The 15,450-nt window shown below is 46.8% G+C and overlaps 1 protein-coding gene across 2 annotated transcripts in view; it reads right to left on the bottom strand.

Moving 5' to 3' along the window:
• AS3MT (arsenite methyltransferase) overlaps positions 1-15,372 on the bottom strand; it is a 171,589-nt gene extending 156,217 nt beyond the window's left edge. Inside the window, exon 1 of one of the 2 annotated variants that reach the window (XM_029610283.1) lies at positions 15,282-15,372. The gene's annotated coding sequence lies outside the window, so the exon portion shown is untranslated. The remainder of the gene's footprint in view (positions 1-15,281) is intronic. The other variant, XM_029610284.1, reaches the window with a different exon arrangement.
• Between the last annotated feature and the right edge of the window lie 78 nt (positions 15,373-15,450).

The following is a 15,450-nucleotide window of genomic DNA, read 5'->3' as shown; positions in this document are numbered from 1 at the left end:
TTCGCTAATGCACTGCACATAAGAAAATGCCATACTGGGTCAGACCAAGGGTCCATCAAGCCCAGCATCCTGTTTCCAACAGTGGCCAATCCAGGCCATAAGAACCTGGCAAGTACCCAAAAACTAAGTCTATTCCATGTTACCATTGCTAATGGCAGTGGCTATTCTCTAAGTGAACTTAATAGCAGGTAATGGACTTCTCCTCCAAGAACTTATCCAATCCTTTTTTAAACACAGCTATACTAACTGCACTAACCACATTCTCTGGCAACAAATTCCGTAAGTTCTGGAAAATTTAAGATTTAAACAGCTTATTGTAGAAAAAGACAACTATACAATAGCTATCAATATCACCGTATCAGGTGCATTGCAATTTAAGAAAAAATGTCCCATTACATAACTATTGCAGAAAACATCTACATTTTGTAAATAAAGCAATTTATCATAAAGATTTACCCCCTTCTCATCCTCCTTGGGCCCAGTGATGATGATATAATCAGAACAAATTTGGGATCAGCTTTTGGCAGGCCCAATGGACACTGCCTGCTTCTGGAACATGAAGCAGGTCGTGCTGAAGAGAATGCCCTTGATGCAGTAAAGAAGCTTCCAAGCATCTTGGATGGCTTCCTAACATAAGAACATGCCATACTGGATCAGACCAAGAGTCCATCAAACCCAGCATCCTGTTTCCAATCCAGGCCATAAGAACCTGGCAAGTACCCAAAAACTAAGTCTATCCCATGCTACTGTTGTTAATAATGGCAGTGATTATTTTCTAAGTCAACTTAATTAATAGCAGGTAATGGACTTCTCCAAGAACTTCTCCAATCCTTTTTTAAACACTAACTGCACTAACCACATCCCCTGGCAACAAATTCCAGAGTTTAATTGGGCATTGAATGAAAAAGAACTTTCTCCGATTAGTTTTAAATGTGCCCCATGCTAACTTCATGGAGTGCCCCCTAGTCCTTCCTACCTCTGTGTCTTTGGGAACAGTTGGTAACTTCAACTGGTGGATTGTGTACTTCCTAAGGTCCATGAGTTTGAAGTCCTCTATGAAGGGGCATTCTCTGCCCAGGGGAAGAGCTGACGCTTCTACTGGACAAGCTGTTAGCAATGTATAGATGAATGCCCTTAGGGGTAAGAGGCCCTGGTTGAACTGTCATGTGATATCTTTCTGTTGGCTGATCAGTCTCCTAAATAAAAAACCAGCATATGCTCAAATAACATCAAAATGGCCATGTTTCAACAATGTTTGCTTCTATGTGAGTAATTTAAAAAATATTAAAAGATAGGAGACAGTTTGTAATGGTAAATGGAACCTACTCTGAAGAGAGAGTTGTGTTAAGTGCAGTGTCACAGGGATCGGTGTTGGGACTGGTTCTGTTCAGTATCTTTGTGAGCGACGTTGCAGAAAGGACAGAAGGTAAAGTTTGTCTATCTGTGGATGATACTAAGATTTGCCACAGAGGAGACACACCTGAAGGAGTAGAGAGAATGAAAAATGATTTAAGAAAGCTAGAAGAGTGGTCGTAGACTTGGCAGTTGGGATTCAGTGCCAAGAAGTGCAGAGTGACACATCTGGGGTGCGATAATCCAAAAGAGCTGTATGTGATGGGCGATGAAAGACTAATATGCATGGACTGGGAGAGGGACCTTGATGTGATAGTGTCGGGAGATCTGAAGATGGCAAAGCAATGTGACAAAGGGATAGCTGGGTAGCTAAAGCCAGAAGAATGCCGGGCTGCATAGAGAGGAATAACCAGTAAGAAAAAGAAGGTGATAATGCCCTTGTACAGGTCCTTGTTGAGTCCTCACCTGGAATGGTGTATTCAGTTCTGGAGCCCGTATCTCAGAGATAGGATGGAGGCAGTCCAGAGAAGGGTGACCAAAATGGTGGTGGGTCTCCATCAAATGATTTATGAGGAGAGGTTGAAGATCGTAAATATTTATACCCTGGAGGCGAGGAGGTGCAGGGGAAATATGATACAAACCTTCAGATACCTGAAATGTTTTAATGATGCATGAACTTCGAATCTTTTCCATTGGAAAGAAATCAGTAGAACTAGGGGTCACAAAATGAAACTTCAGGGGGGACGACTCAGAACCAAGACCAGAAAATGTTGCTTTACGGAGAGGGTGGTGGATGCCTGGAATACCTTTCCGGAGGAGGTGGTGAAGATGAAAACAGTCCCAGAATTCAGATGGTCATGGGATAAACACTGGATCTCTAAAGGCTAGAGGACAGAATTGTAACCTATCATTAAAATCATCCATTGTACCTGAAGACTGGAGGGTGGCCAATGTAACCCCAATATTTAAAAAAAGGCTACAGGGGCGATCCGGGTAACTATAGACCAGTGAGCCTGACTTCAGTGCCGGGAAAAATAGTGGAAACTATTCTCAAGATCAAAATCGTAGTGCATATAGAAAGACATGATTTAATGGGACACAGTCAACATGGATTTACCCAAGGGAAGTCTTGCCTAACAAATCTGCTTCATTTTTTTGAAGGGGTTAATAAACATGTGGATAAAGGTGAACCGGTAGATGTAGTGTATTTGGATTTTCAGAAGGCGTTTGACAAAGTCCCTCATGAGAGGCTTCTACGAAAACTAAAATGTCATGGGATAGGAGGCGATGTCCTTTCGTGGATTACAAGCTGGTTAAAAGACAGGAAACAGAGAGTAGGATTAAATGGTCAATTTTCTCAGTGGAAAAGGGTAAACAGTGGAGTGCCTCAGGGATCTGTACTTGGACTGGTGCTTTTCAATATATATATAAATGATCTGGAAAGGAATACAACGAGTGAGGTTATCAAATTTGCAGATGATACAAAATTATTCAGAGTAGTTAAATCACAAGCAGACTGTGATACATTGCAGGAAGACCTTGCAAGACTTGAAGATTGGGCATCGAAATGGCAGATGAAATTTAATGTGGACAAGTGCAAGGTGTTGCATATAGGGAAAAATAACCGTTGCTGTAGTTACACGATGTTAGGTTCCATATTAGGAGCTACCACCCAGGAAAAAGATCTAGGCATCATAGTGGATAATACTTTAAAATCGTCAGCTCAGTGTGCTACAGCAGTCAAAAAAGCAAATAGAATGTTAGGAATTATTAGGAAGGGAATGGTTAATAGAACGGAAAATGTCATAATGCCTCTATATCGCTCCATGGTGAGACCACACCTTGAATACTGTGTACAATTCTGGTCGCCGCATCTCAAAAAAGATATAGTTGCGATGGAGAAGGTACAGAGAAGGGCAACCAAAATGATAAAGGGGATGGAACAGCTTCCCTATGAGGAAAGGCTGAAGAGGTTAGGGCTGTTCAGCTTGGAGAAGAGACGGCTGAAGGGGGGATATGATAGAGGTCTTTAAGATCATGAGAGGTCTTGAACGAGTAGATGTAACTCGGTTATTTTCACTTTTGAATAATAGAAGGACTAGGGGGTATTCCATGAAGTTAGCAAGTAGCACATTTAAGACTAATCGGAGAAAATTCTTTTTCACTCAACGCACAATAAAGCTCTGGAATTTGTTGCCAGAGGATGTGGTTAGTGCAGTTAGTGTAGCTGGGTTCAAAAAAGGGTTGGATAAGTTCTTGGATGAGAAGTCCATTAATGGCTATTAATCAATTTTACTTAGGGAATAGCCACTGCTATTAATTGCATCAGTAGCATGGGATCTTCTTAGTGTTTGGGTAATTGCCAGGTTCTTGTGGCCTGGTTTGGCCTCTGTTGGAAACAGGATGCTGGGCTTGATGGACCCTTGGTCTGACCCAGCATGGCAATTTCTTATGTTCTTATGTAAAGGGCGCATGGGGGTACCTTGCTGGTGGAGTGGTTACTACCCTTAACCAATAAGCCTTGATACTTTTGATGCAAGTGCAACATTGCCGTCTGCTTTGACAGCAGAAGAAAAAGGGAATTTGATTCAGATAGCAATCAACGAGGGCCCCGACCTGTACGGTCTGGAGTACTGATAAGCATGGAGGTAATCTGCACAGAACGGCAGTTACTACTCTTAACAAAAGGCATGGGATTACTACTCTTGATGCTTTTCACACAACTGCAGCTTTGCTCTCCATTTCAATGGTGGGGGGGGGGGGAAATTGGATTCAGACAACAATCAACATGGGCCCTGATTTTTACGGTCTGGAGTACTCATATGCAGATATAAGGGAAAAAGCACAGGACTGCTTCTATGGGCAAGTCCATAAAGCATAGCACATCAAGCAGCACTGTGAATTTTTCAAGAAGGCTCATCACCCATTAAAATTTTGCTAGCCGCAATATTTTATGGGTTATAAGGCTTGGGGATAACTGCACAGAACAGCAATTACTATCCTTAAGAGAAACATGGGGTGACCTGCCCAGAACGGCAGATATAAGAAGCTTGCTGGGCAGACTGGATGGCCTAGTTGGTCTTTTTCTGCCGTCATTAGTGTGTTACTGTGTATCATTCCAATGAATTCATAGTGTTATCTTCCAAAAGAGCACCATGTAGAAATAATATTATGAATTCATTGGAATTTTTTAAAATATTTATTGTTGAATCATGGTCAGGGCTGTTTGAGAAACTGCTTTTTATGCATGCAAATAAAGATTTATTTACAGGACACTGAAACTGCATATCTGTTACTCTGTGGTCTGGTATGCCTCTTTATCTGAATACCCAATGAAATCCTCTATGAACCCCTGCACTCCTTTCCAAGGCATTCTCCCATACCCGATTTCACTCAGATTCATGCACAGCTCCAGTACATCTCCCAGGTGCTCAGTATCCTGGCAGAGGCAGGTAACTTGGGGCTGGAGCCTAAGCTGTACAACTCCCATTCTTTCCAATAAGAGTGACTTTCAGACTTTATTTATTTCATTTGTTTGGTTTTATATACCGTCATTCGGTGTAGCCATCACAACGGTTTACAAGATTCAAACAGTATTTTCACTTTGGGGAAAATTAGCTGGAACATGTCCACTTACTTCATTCTAGCCGACAACTTTTCTCTAGTTTTAAAGATTGGTTAAACTTGTAAAGGGCCAAAGATGCTTTTTCCTCTGGGGATCACAGACTTCTCAGAAAAAAAACCAAAACAGAACTTGAGCCTATCCACCATTACAGCCATTTCTCCTCTCATAATGCAGCATTTCCCTATGTGAGCACTAATGTTTTTTGTGATCCCCTTCCAGTCCCGGTGATTCGTAGTGCCATGAATATGAGCAGGCAATTAGTGTCTAAATGAAATTAATATGAAAGGAATCAAAGCCATCCATAAGGGGGGTGACAGCCCTGGGCCTTACACTTTAAGGGATCCTGCAGCTACCATGGTAGCCCTGTCTCTGGCACTATAATTTCCTGGCAGCTTGGGGTGGAACCATGCACTTTCCCTAAGGTCAGCTCATAAGGGAATGTAAAAGGAACAGATTAGTAAGAATGACTCACTCACTCACATTGGGCCATGAGTAGCAGAGCAGCCGCTGCCATTTCTCCTTTCACATTGAGCATCAGCCTGGAGCTGCTGGTGGCTACAGCAAGAGGGACCAAGGGATGCAAGGCCTGAGTTCAGTGGACTGGTCCATGTGACAGGAGGGGCCCCAGTGAGAAATCACTTTGCTGACACAAAGGAGAGGCGGTTAGCCCGGCCATTGGCCACTGGTGAGGAGAGTCGGCTGCAGTAACAGAAATGGTGTATCAGCTGTTCTGGGAAGGAAAAGAAGGCACTGCACCTACAAACAAAGATGGCCGACAGCAAATTAAGAAACCGACAACTGGCTAATATGGGCCAGGGGCAGTGACCGCAATTTGCCCCATAGCTCTCTTAAAGGAGACTTGCCTCCAACCCTTAAATCCAGTGAGGGCCCTAGTGTTGCCCAGGCAGGCAATCTGGGGGTGGGGAAGAGAGTGATAGCAGCAGAAAATTTAAGGAAAAAATATTGGGGTATGTGTGTGCATATGAGATGCATCCACCTGTTTCATGACCATTTCTACCATCTAGCCTCAGCAGTTAGTTCATTTTCATAACAGTGTACTTTCTTATTGACCATTACCCAAAGGGAGATGCAGATCTCAGTAGTCTCTTCTTTCTATGCAGATGTGTGCAATCATTTTTGGATGCTATGATAGCCTGCAATCATCTAATATATTTGGTATAATTGTACTATGCAAAAGCAAGAATTTGTCAGTGTGCTTCTAGGAATAATCCACCTTAGTAAGCTGTAGGGATGTGAATCGTTTTTCAACGATTAAAATTATCGTCCGATAATGTTTATATCGTCTTAAATCGTTATAGAACACGATACAATAGAAATTCTAACGATTTATCGTTAAAAATCGTTAAATCGTGTTAGTGCGCACTAAATCGAGTTAGTGCGCACTAACTCCCCGTTAGTGCGCACTAACTCGATTTAGTGCGCACTAACTGAAAATGATACAAATAAACACTTTCCAGGTCACTGAAGGTCAGTTAGGAATGAATATGTGTTCCTATTGGCTGGCTGCCCTCTTATCTATTGATGTTACCAAGGTTACCACTGAGGTGATGGTTGGGGGGATGGGAAATGGAACTGGAAACTAACGAACACCAACAGAAAATGAAACAAGTGTTCACACTTCCCAGGTCAGTAAAGGTCACTTAGGAATGAATATGTATGTATGTATTCCTATTGGCTGGCTGTGCTCTTATCTATTGATGTTACCAAGGCTAATACTGAGGTAATGGTTGGGGGGATGTGAAATGGAAACAGTTGGAAGCTTGACAAAAAAAGTAATGTAATGATCAGCACTCACGTGACTAGAACTTGTTTGTTTATTATTTTTGTTAGCAGGCACCTGAAATGCTAGTGCATGTTGAATTTGCCAATCACTGTGCATTTTAGAAAGGTGGTCCTGGCTGGAACTGTACACAGTTCAAATATATGTAATTGATTGTTGGTAAGTGTATTTTTTAAGTAGCCACACTGGCACAAGTATGTTTACTTTTCCTCCTACTTAACTCACTAGCTCAGCTTTGTAAGAAGGGCTTCTCTGCTTGTGTGTTGTTTTTGTTTGGTGTGAGGAGAGCAGAAACATCAGATCTTTATTCAATCTACTACAGTCATCTCTTACAGTGCCCTATCCCTATTAATACCAGGAGTGTTGTGATCTTCCTGCACACAGTGCCCTAACCCTGATACCAGTCTGAGACAGCTCCCTCCCTGCATTACTAGTGAGAGGCTGGCTTCACAGACAGGGGGGAGCTGCCTGACCCTCACTCCTGACTTCCCCCATGTCCCAGCTAGTGAATGGTGTGTGGGTGAGGGGGGGGGGGGGAGGATGGTGAAGTCTGAGACAGCTCCCTCCCTGCATTACTAGTGAGAGGCTGGCTTCACAGACAGGGGGGAGCTGCCTGACCCTCACTCCTGACTTCCCCCATGTCCCAGCTAGTGAATGGTGTGTGGGTGAGGGGGGGGGGGGGAGGATGGTGAAGTCTGAGACAGCTCCCTCCCTGCATTACTAGTGAGAGGCTGGCTTCACAGACAGGGGGGAGCTGCCTGACCCTCACTCCTGACTTCCCCCATGTCCCAGCTAGTGAATGGTGTGTGGGTGAGGGGGGGGGGGGGAGGATGGTGAAGTCTGAGACAGCTCCCTCCCTGCATTACTAGTGAGAGGCTGGCTTCACAGACAGGGGGGAGCTGCCTGACCCTCACTCCTGACTTCCCCCATGTCCCAGCTAGTGAATGGTGTGTGGGTGAGGGGGGGGGGGGGAGGATGGTGAAGTCTGAGACAGCTCCCTCCCTGCATTACTAGTGAGAGGCTGGCTTCACAGACAGGGGGGAGCTGCCTGACCCTCACTCCTGACTTCCCCCATGTCCCAGCTAGTGAATGGTGTGTGGGTGAGGGGGGGGGGGGAGGATGGTGAAGTCTGAGACAGCTCCCTCCCTGCATTACTAGTGAGAGGCTGGCTTCACAGACAGGGGGGAGCTGCCTGACCCTCACTCCTGACTTCCCCCATGTCCCAGCTAGTGAATGGTGTGTGGGTGAGGGGGGGGGGAGGATGGTGAAGTCTGAGACAGCTCCCTCCCTGCATTACTAGTGAGAGGCTGGCTTCACAGACAGGGGGGAGCTGCCTGACCCTCACTCCTCCGGGGTATTGTGATCTTCCTGCACACAGTGCCCTATCCCTGATACCAGGGGTGTTGTGATCTTCCTGCATGCAGTGCCCTATCCCTATTAATACCAGGAGGGTTGTGATCTTCCTGCATGCAGTGCCCTATCCCTATTAATACCAGGAGTGTTGTGATCTTCCTGCATGCAGTGCCCTATCCCTGATACCAGGATGTGTGCAAGAAGATCACAACACCCCCGGTATCAGGAATAGGGCAACTGTGTGCAGGAAGATCACAACACCCCCAGTATCAGGAATAGGGCACTGTGTGCAGGAAGATCACAACACCCCTGGTATTAGGGATAGGGCACTGTGTGCAGGAAGATCACAACACTCCTGGTATTAATAGGGATAGGGCACTGTGTGCAGGAAGATCACAATACCCCTGGTATCAGGGTTAGGGCACAAGTTCTAGTCACATTGACTGATCACATTACTTGTTTTGTCAAGCTACCAACTGTTTCCATTTCCCATCCCCCATATACTGTCAGTAGGAAACTTGGTAACATGAATAAATAAGAGGGCAGCCAATAGGAATACATATTCATTCCTAAACTGACCTTAACTGACCTGAAAAGTGTCAAATTGTATCATTTTCAGTTAGTGCGCACTAACTCCCAGTTAGTGCGCACTAACTCCCGTTAGTGCGCACTAACTCGAGTTAGTGCGCACTAATCGGAAAAAACGATTTTTAACGATTTTTTAACTAAAAAATCGTGCCTAAGACGATTTTCTTGCCCTGCCACACGATTTCTATCGTTAAGACGATATGGAAAACGATTCACATCCCTAGTAAGCTGTGATCTTGAGGATGCTCTTACTACCCTAGCCAGATGATCACTCTTTGCACCTGTCTCTAACACCCTGACCCCTTCACTTCTTACCCCATTTTTTGGATAATTTAAGAGCACAAGCGTTGCCATACTGGGTCAGACTGAGGGTCTTTCAAGCCCTGCATCCAGTTTCTAACAGTGGCCAATCGAGGTCACAAGTACCTGGCAGGATCTCAAATAGCAGTTAGATCCCATATTGCTAACACCCAGGGATAAATAGTGTCGTTTCCCCCAAATCTACCTGGTTAATAACAGTTTATGGACTTTTCCTCCAAGAAATTACCAAACCTTTGTGCAGTGCATAGTTGTAGTGCAGGTGCATGCTATCCTAGGAAGGATGTAATGCAGAGGCACTTCTGATGACCCTTTCAGGAAGCGATATTAAGTATTCAGAGACATATAAGGTAGCAATATCCTGTGTTGGTTCATGCCTGTCAAATTCAATTCCTAAGAAGCTAAGGGCACCGAAGGGTTATTTTTAACCTTCAGAAAGCCAATAAGTTTACCTGTCTCCGCTATTTACAGTTTTTAATGGTTGATGGCTCCTGTTTAATATTTTCAGGGCCAATTTTGTAACTATAAATCAGTACCACAATCTGTGGAATATCAAATGAAGGCCGAGGATGTTCATTATTTATCTTCTGTTGAATATTCAGGAAACAGGGTTATGACTGTTTAGATGTAGATTGTTATTAATGAGCCTGTTTGTTTTGAAAAGACATTTTGTGTTATTTATGGATGATTTATATCTGTTTTACTGCACATGTAGTTTCTGTTTGATGATATGTTGTCCTGCCATAGGCTTTTGAGGAGAGGAAGAATATAAATATGAGCAAAAAGAACAAATAAATGAAACACCAGTTAATGAAAAAACTGCACTATGTTGTTTTAGGATGGCCGTAATCCTCGTCGATGTACAGTGCTACTAAGAAAGTACTGGAGGGTCAGGCCAAGCATGCAATCTACATGCAATCTTTTCTTATTAAATCAGACTTTATTGCTTAGAATGTCTGGTTTGGGGTCAATGGAATATAGGAATATTGGTTCTTACCTGCTAATTTTCGTTCCTGTAGTACTATGGATCAGTCCAGACTGCTGGGTTTTGCCTCCCTTCCAGCAGATGGAGACAGAGAAAAACGTGAAGGGCACCCTCTAATATACCGGCGCGCCGCCTGCGATCCCTTCAGTATAAACAGCATCAACGCAGATAAAGAACTAATGAACTTTGCAACCAAAAACCTCACATCCTAATCTAATGGTTAGATCAAAACTGAGGAAAAGGAATGCGACCAAAAAACTATGTACATGACAGGAGCACTCTGGAATTGAACTCATCAAATTGAGCTGATTTGCGTAGTCTTTTGCTCATTCGCGTAGTCTGTAGCTAAAAGAAATGAATTTGAGCGGACTCTCCCTCTTTAAACTTGTCTTCTGTTATGGTCGTGGACCCTTGGGCCAGTTGAGACTGCAGATGTTGTACTGTGGGGACCCACAGTGAGTGTCTCAGCCGGGAGGTGGCGCTGACGAGAGACTCCGGAGAAGACTTCACCACTGGAAGTCCGAAGTCCCCCCAGGAGGAGCCCGTAGGGACCCGGACCTCTTGGACTTAGGTGGGACCCTCTGCGACCAAGGATCCAGGAAGCGGTCGAAAAGATGGTCGATGAGGACGGTAGGGCCCAGGAGGCTGGAAGAGTCTTCACCTTCGGAAGCCTGCGGCTCCCCTGGGAGGAGCCCGTGAGAGCCCAAGCCGCTGGGACATAGCAGAATCCCCTGGGCCAGCAAGAATCGGATACCTGAAGAGGCGGAGGGAACAGAAGTCAGAGTCCAGTACTGAAGCAGGGTCAGAAGCCAGAAATCAGAGGTCCGAAGTCAAAGCCAGGGGCGGAAGCTGGAAACAGAGTCGTGGACAGAACCAGGTCAGAAGCCAGAAATCAGAAGTCCAAACCAAAACCAGGAGCAGGAGCGAAGACAAAGTCAATGGACGAAGCCGGGTTGGAAGCCAGAAGTAGAAGAGATGATCCAAGATCCAACGCAGCAACTAGCAACTCAGGGGACTGAGTGAACCTCGTTGCAAGGCAAGGCATGTCAGTGACTGCCGGGTTTAAATAACCCGGCAGCGTCTGACGTCAGTGGGAGTTTCCTGCGCTGGCCCCTTTAAGACTGAAGCCGCAGCGCATGCACGCACCTAGGGACGGAACCAGCTGCAGATCATCATCGGCATCTCCCTCGCAGGGAGAGCGCCACGTTTCGGGCCTTTGGGGCCGAAGTGGAGGGACTCCCGCGGCCGGCCTGGGCCGGGAGGTGAGTGGAGGTCCCGGGGCACGGCCCAGGACCGTAACATCTTCCTCCCCATGCGGGCATCTGGACTGATCCGTGGTACTACAGGAACGAAAATTAGCAGGTAAGAACCAATTTTCCTTTCCTTATATGTACCCGGATCAGTCCAGACTGCTGGGATGTACCCATGCTGCCCTACATGGGGTGGAACCTGGAGAGTCCTGCTCAAAGCACACTGCTGCCAAAACAGTCGATATCTAGAGCCCGGACGTCTAAATGGTAATGCTTAGCAAAGGTTTGCAGAGACTTCCACTCTACAGATCTCCTGCAGCAAGACCTCCACTCTACAGATCTCCTGCAGCAAGACCAGCTGACTCTCTGCCCAAGATGCAGCTTGAGAGCAGATTGAATGAGCTTTTAGACCATCCGGTACTGCCCGGCCATGACATATATAAGTTGAAGGGATAGCTTCCTTCAACCAACGGGCAATGGTAGACTTAGATGCCTTATGTCCTTTCTTAGGACCTCTCCAAAGGACAAAGAGTGGTCTGAAAACCTGAAGTGATTAGTAACCTCCAAATATTGAAGGAGAACCCGTCGGACATCCAACTTCCTCAAGTCGTGAGCCTGAGGAGACCCAGAATCCAAACCCGGAAAAGCCGGCAATTCCACGGACTGATTCAAGTGGAAAGCAGATGCTACTTTTGGTAGAAAGGACGGTGCCATTCTGAGAGACACCCCCGAATCTGAAAACCTAAGAAAAGGTTCCCTACAGGACAGTGCTTGAAGCTCAGATATTCGCCTCGCCGAGCAAATAACCACTAGGAAGACCATCTTGAGCTCCATGGTGAGACCGCACCTTGAATACTGTGTACAATTCTGGTCACCGCATCTCAAAAAAGATATAATTGCGATGGAGAAGGTACAGAGAAGGGCTACCAAAATGATAAGACATAAGAACATAAGAAAGATGAGGAAAGACTAAAGACTAAAGAGGTTAGGACTTTTCAGCTTGGAGAAGAGACGGCTGAGGGGGGATATGATAGAGATGTTTAAAATTATGAGAGGTCTAGAATGGGTAGATGTGAATCGGTTATTTATTCTTTCGGATAGTAGAAAGACTAGGGGGCACTCCATGAAGTTAGCATGGGGCACATTTAAAACTAATCGGAGAAAGTTCTTTTTTACTCAACGCACAATTAAACTCTGGAATTTGTTGCCAGAGGATGTGGTTAGTGCAGTTAGTATAGCTGTGTTTAAAAAAAGATTGGATAAGTTATTGGAGGAGAAGTCCATTACCTGCTATTAGGTTCATTTGGAGAATAGCCACTGCCATTAGCAATGGTAACATGGAATAGACTTAGTTTTTGGGTACTTGCCAGGTTCTTATGGCCTGGATTGGCCACTGTTGGAAACAGGATGCTGGGCTTGGTGGACCCTTGGTCTGACCCAGTATGGCATTTTCTTATGTTCTTATGTTCTTATTAGGTCCTTCAAAGTGGCTCGCTTGAGGGGCTCAAAAGGAAGCCCGCACAACCCACGAAGAACCAGGTTCAGACTCCAAGAAGAACACACTGGTCGCACTGGGGGCTTCAAGTGCTTAGCACCCCTCAGAAAACGCGCTACGTCAGGATAAGCCGCCAGGGACACTCCATCAATTTTTCCCCGTAAACAGCCCAGGGCTGCAACCTGGACCCTGAGAGAACTGTATGCCAGACCTTTCTTCAACCCCTCCTGTAAGAAAGCAAGTATATGAACAAGAGAGGCACGGCACGGGGCGACGTCCAAACTGCTACACCATGAATCGAACACCTTCCAGACCCTAACATATGTAAGTGAAGTAGAGGTCTCACGTGCCCTCAAAAGAGTGGAAATGAGTGCGTCCGGATAACCCTTCTTCCTTAACTGCTTCCTTTCATAAGCCAGGCCGCTAGACAAAAGCGAGCTGCCTGGTTGAAAAATACTGGACCTTGCCTTAGACGATTCGGAAGAAGATTGCGGAAGACGAAGCAGACCGTCCACCGCCAAGTTGACCAGGTCTGCGAACCACGGCCTCCAAGGCCACTCCGGAGCTATGAGGATGACCAAGCCTGGATGGGACTCTATTCGTCTCATGACCTTGCCCACTTGGGGCCAGGGAGGAAAGACGTAGAGCAGAAATTCGAGGGGCCATGGAAGGACATGGGCATCCACTCCTTCTGCCCTGTGCTCCCTTCTGCGACTGAAGAATCGAGTCTCCTTCGCATTCAACCGAGTCGCCATCAAATCCAGGCAGGGAACTCCCCACCATCGAAAGGATGGAGCCCAAGCCTGGGGCCTTCCCGAAGACTGACACTGACCATAGGACGGTCTGGTCTGATGAAACCAGCGCTGACCTCGAAAACGAGACCGCGAAGGCCCAAAAGGCTTGGAAGACTTAGGCCTGTCCTCGGGAAGCTTGTACACCTTATTATCTCCTAAAGATTTAATAAACTGTTCCAAATCATCTCCAAACAGGAATTTCCCTCTGAAAGGATGCACCCCCAACTGAGACTAAGAAGAAACATCCTCCGACCAGTTACAGAGCCACAAAAGTCTCCAAGCTGACACTGCCGAGGCCATGGTACGGGATGAAGTACGGAGGAGATCATATAAGGCATCCGCCCCATATGCTACCACCGCCTCCAGATGAGGAAAGTTCCTGGGCATTCAGCAATTGTTGCACCCATCGCAGACTCACTCGCTGCATCAAACTGCTGCAGACAGCTGCCCTGACACCCAGAGCAGACACCTCAAAAATTCTTTTCAAGTGGACCTCAAGCTTTCTATCCTGGAAGTCCTTAAGAGCTGCCGCACCAGCCACCAGAATCGTGGTATACTTCATAACCGGTGACACAGCCGCGTCTATCTTGGGGACCCTGAGGAGTTCCAGGGAATCGTCTGGGAGCGGATACAATTTATCCATAGCGCGCCCCACACGCAAGCTCACCTCCACGGCATCCCACTCGTGGAACATAAGCTGCAGCAACATGGGATGAAAAGGAAAGGACTTGGTCGGAGGGTGAAGCCCCGAAAGGACTGGGTCCACCGAATCTGGAACCGAGGCCGCTGGAGAGGTTTGGATCCCTAGCTCCGACAGGACATACGGAATCAGCGGTTCCAATTCATCTCAATGAAACAAACGGAGGACACGAGGATCATCACCCTGAACAGGGACAGTCTGCTCTGCATCCCCATCCACGTCCGCCTGCAGAGGGTCCGCAGCCACATAGTCTCCCCCTGGGGCGGGCTCACTAGACCCCGATGCTCCCCGAATGCCCCGGATCCTTGATACCTCTGGAGGATCCGGGCGAGGGAGCTTCGCAGGAAGAGGAACCGGTCTCGGAAGACCCGGATCCGGATCCTCAGCAGGCATAAGGCTAGCCAAATAAGCCTTATGCATAAGTAATACAAAATCTGCAGAAAAAGAGGACTGGCTATTTAAGCTCCGCTGCGGGGAGCACAGGAGAAGCTGGCCTCGAGCCCTGAGGGGACCCGGGACTCCTATTATAGGAGAGTGCACAGAAGGGGAATCCCCTTCCCCTGCCGTGATGTTGGGGAAATCATCCGAGGCTCCCAAAATGGCCGCCGTTCCTGTGCTCCGCGGGAACGAAGCAGACCGACTGCCCTGAAAATGCGAAGGCTTACCCGCACCACGGGGCCTCGCTGATGTCTTCCCCTTAGTGCCCTCCTTGGAGCCCAAAGAGCCCTCTCCCTCAGGGATACACTGGGAGCAGAGGCTCTCATGGGAGAACCGCACTGCCGGCTCCCCTCAAGCAACACAACGAGATGCATGTGGCATCGCTGAGGCGCGGAGGCAGGGGAAAACACCAAAAACACCCTCCGGAGCCCGGGAGACCGTAGGCAGAAAACTTAGTATTAATTTTTTTTTTTTAAACACCGCGACTCACACAGCATCAGGTCTGACCAGAGGATTGCAGACTCTGGGCCAAGGGGGGAGGGACCTGCCCACCAGTAAATCCCCCCCCCCCCGTCACTCACCAGCAAGGGCTCCGGGTATGCAGGCTGCAAGTAGGAAGGAAAGAAAAAAAGCTCTCCGACAGCCGAGCCTGCAACCAGGGAGGAAGCCCTGCTGACTTTTCCCCGGGAGGTAATGTGCTCAGTGCTCTCTTTTTTTTTTTAAAGGAGCCGCTTTGATCTAACCATAGGC

Source organism: Rhinatrema bivittatum, chromosome 7 (genome assembly GCF_901001135.1).
Source record: "Rhinatrema bivittatum chromosome 7, aRhiBiv1.1, whole genome shotgun sequence".
NCBI classification, from domain to species: domain Eukaryota; kingdom Metazoa; phylum Chordata; class Amphibia; order Gymnophiona; family Rhinatrematidae; genus Rhinatrema; species Rhinatrema bivittatum.
Note: the sequence above shows the minus strand (reverse complement) of the source record. Positions and strands in the feature narration are given on the sequence as shown.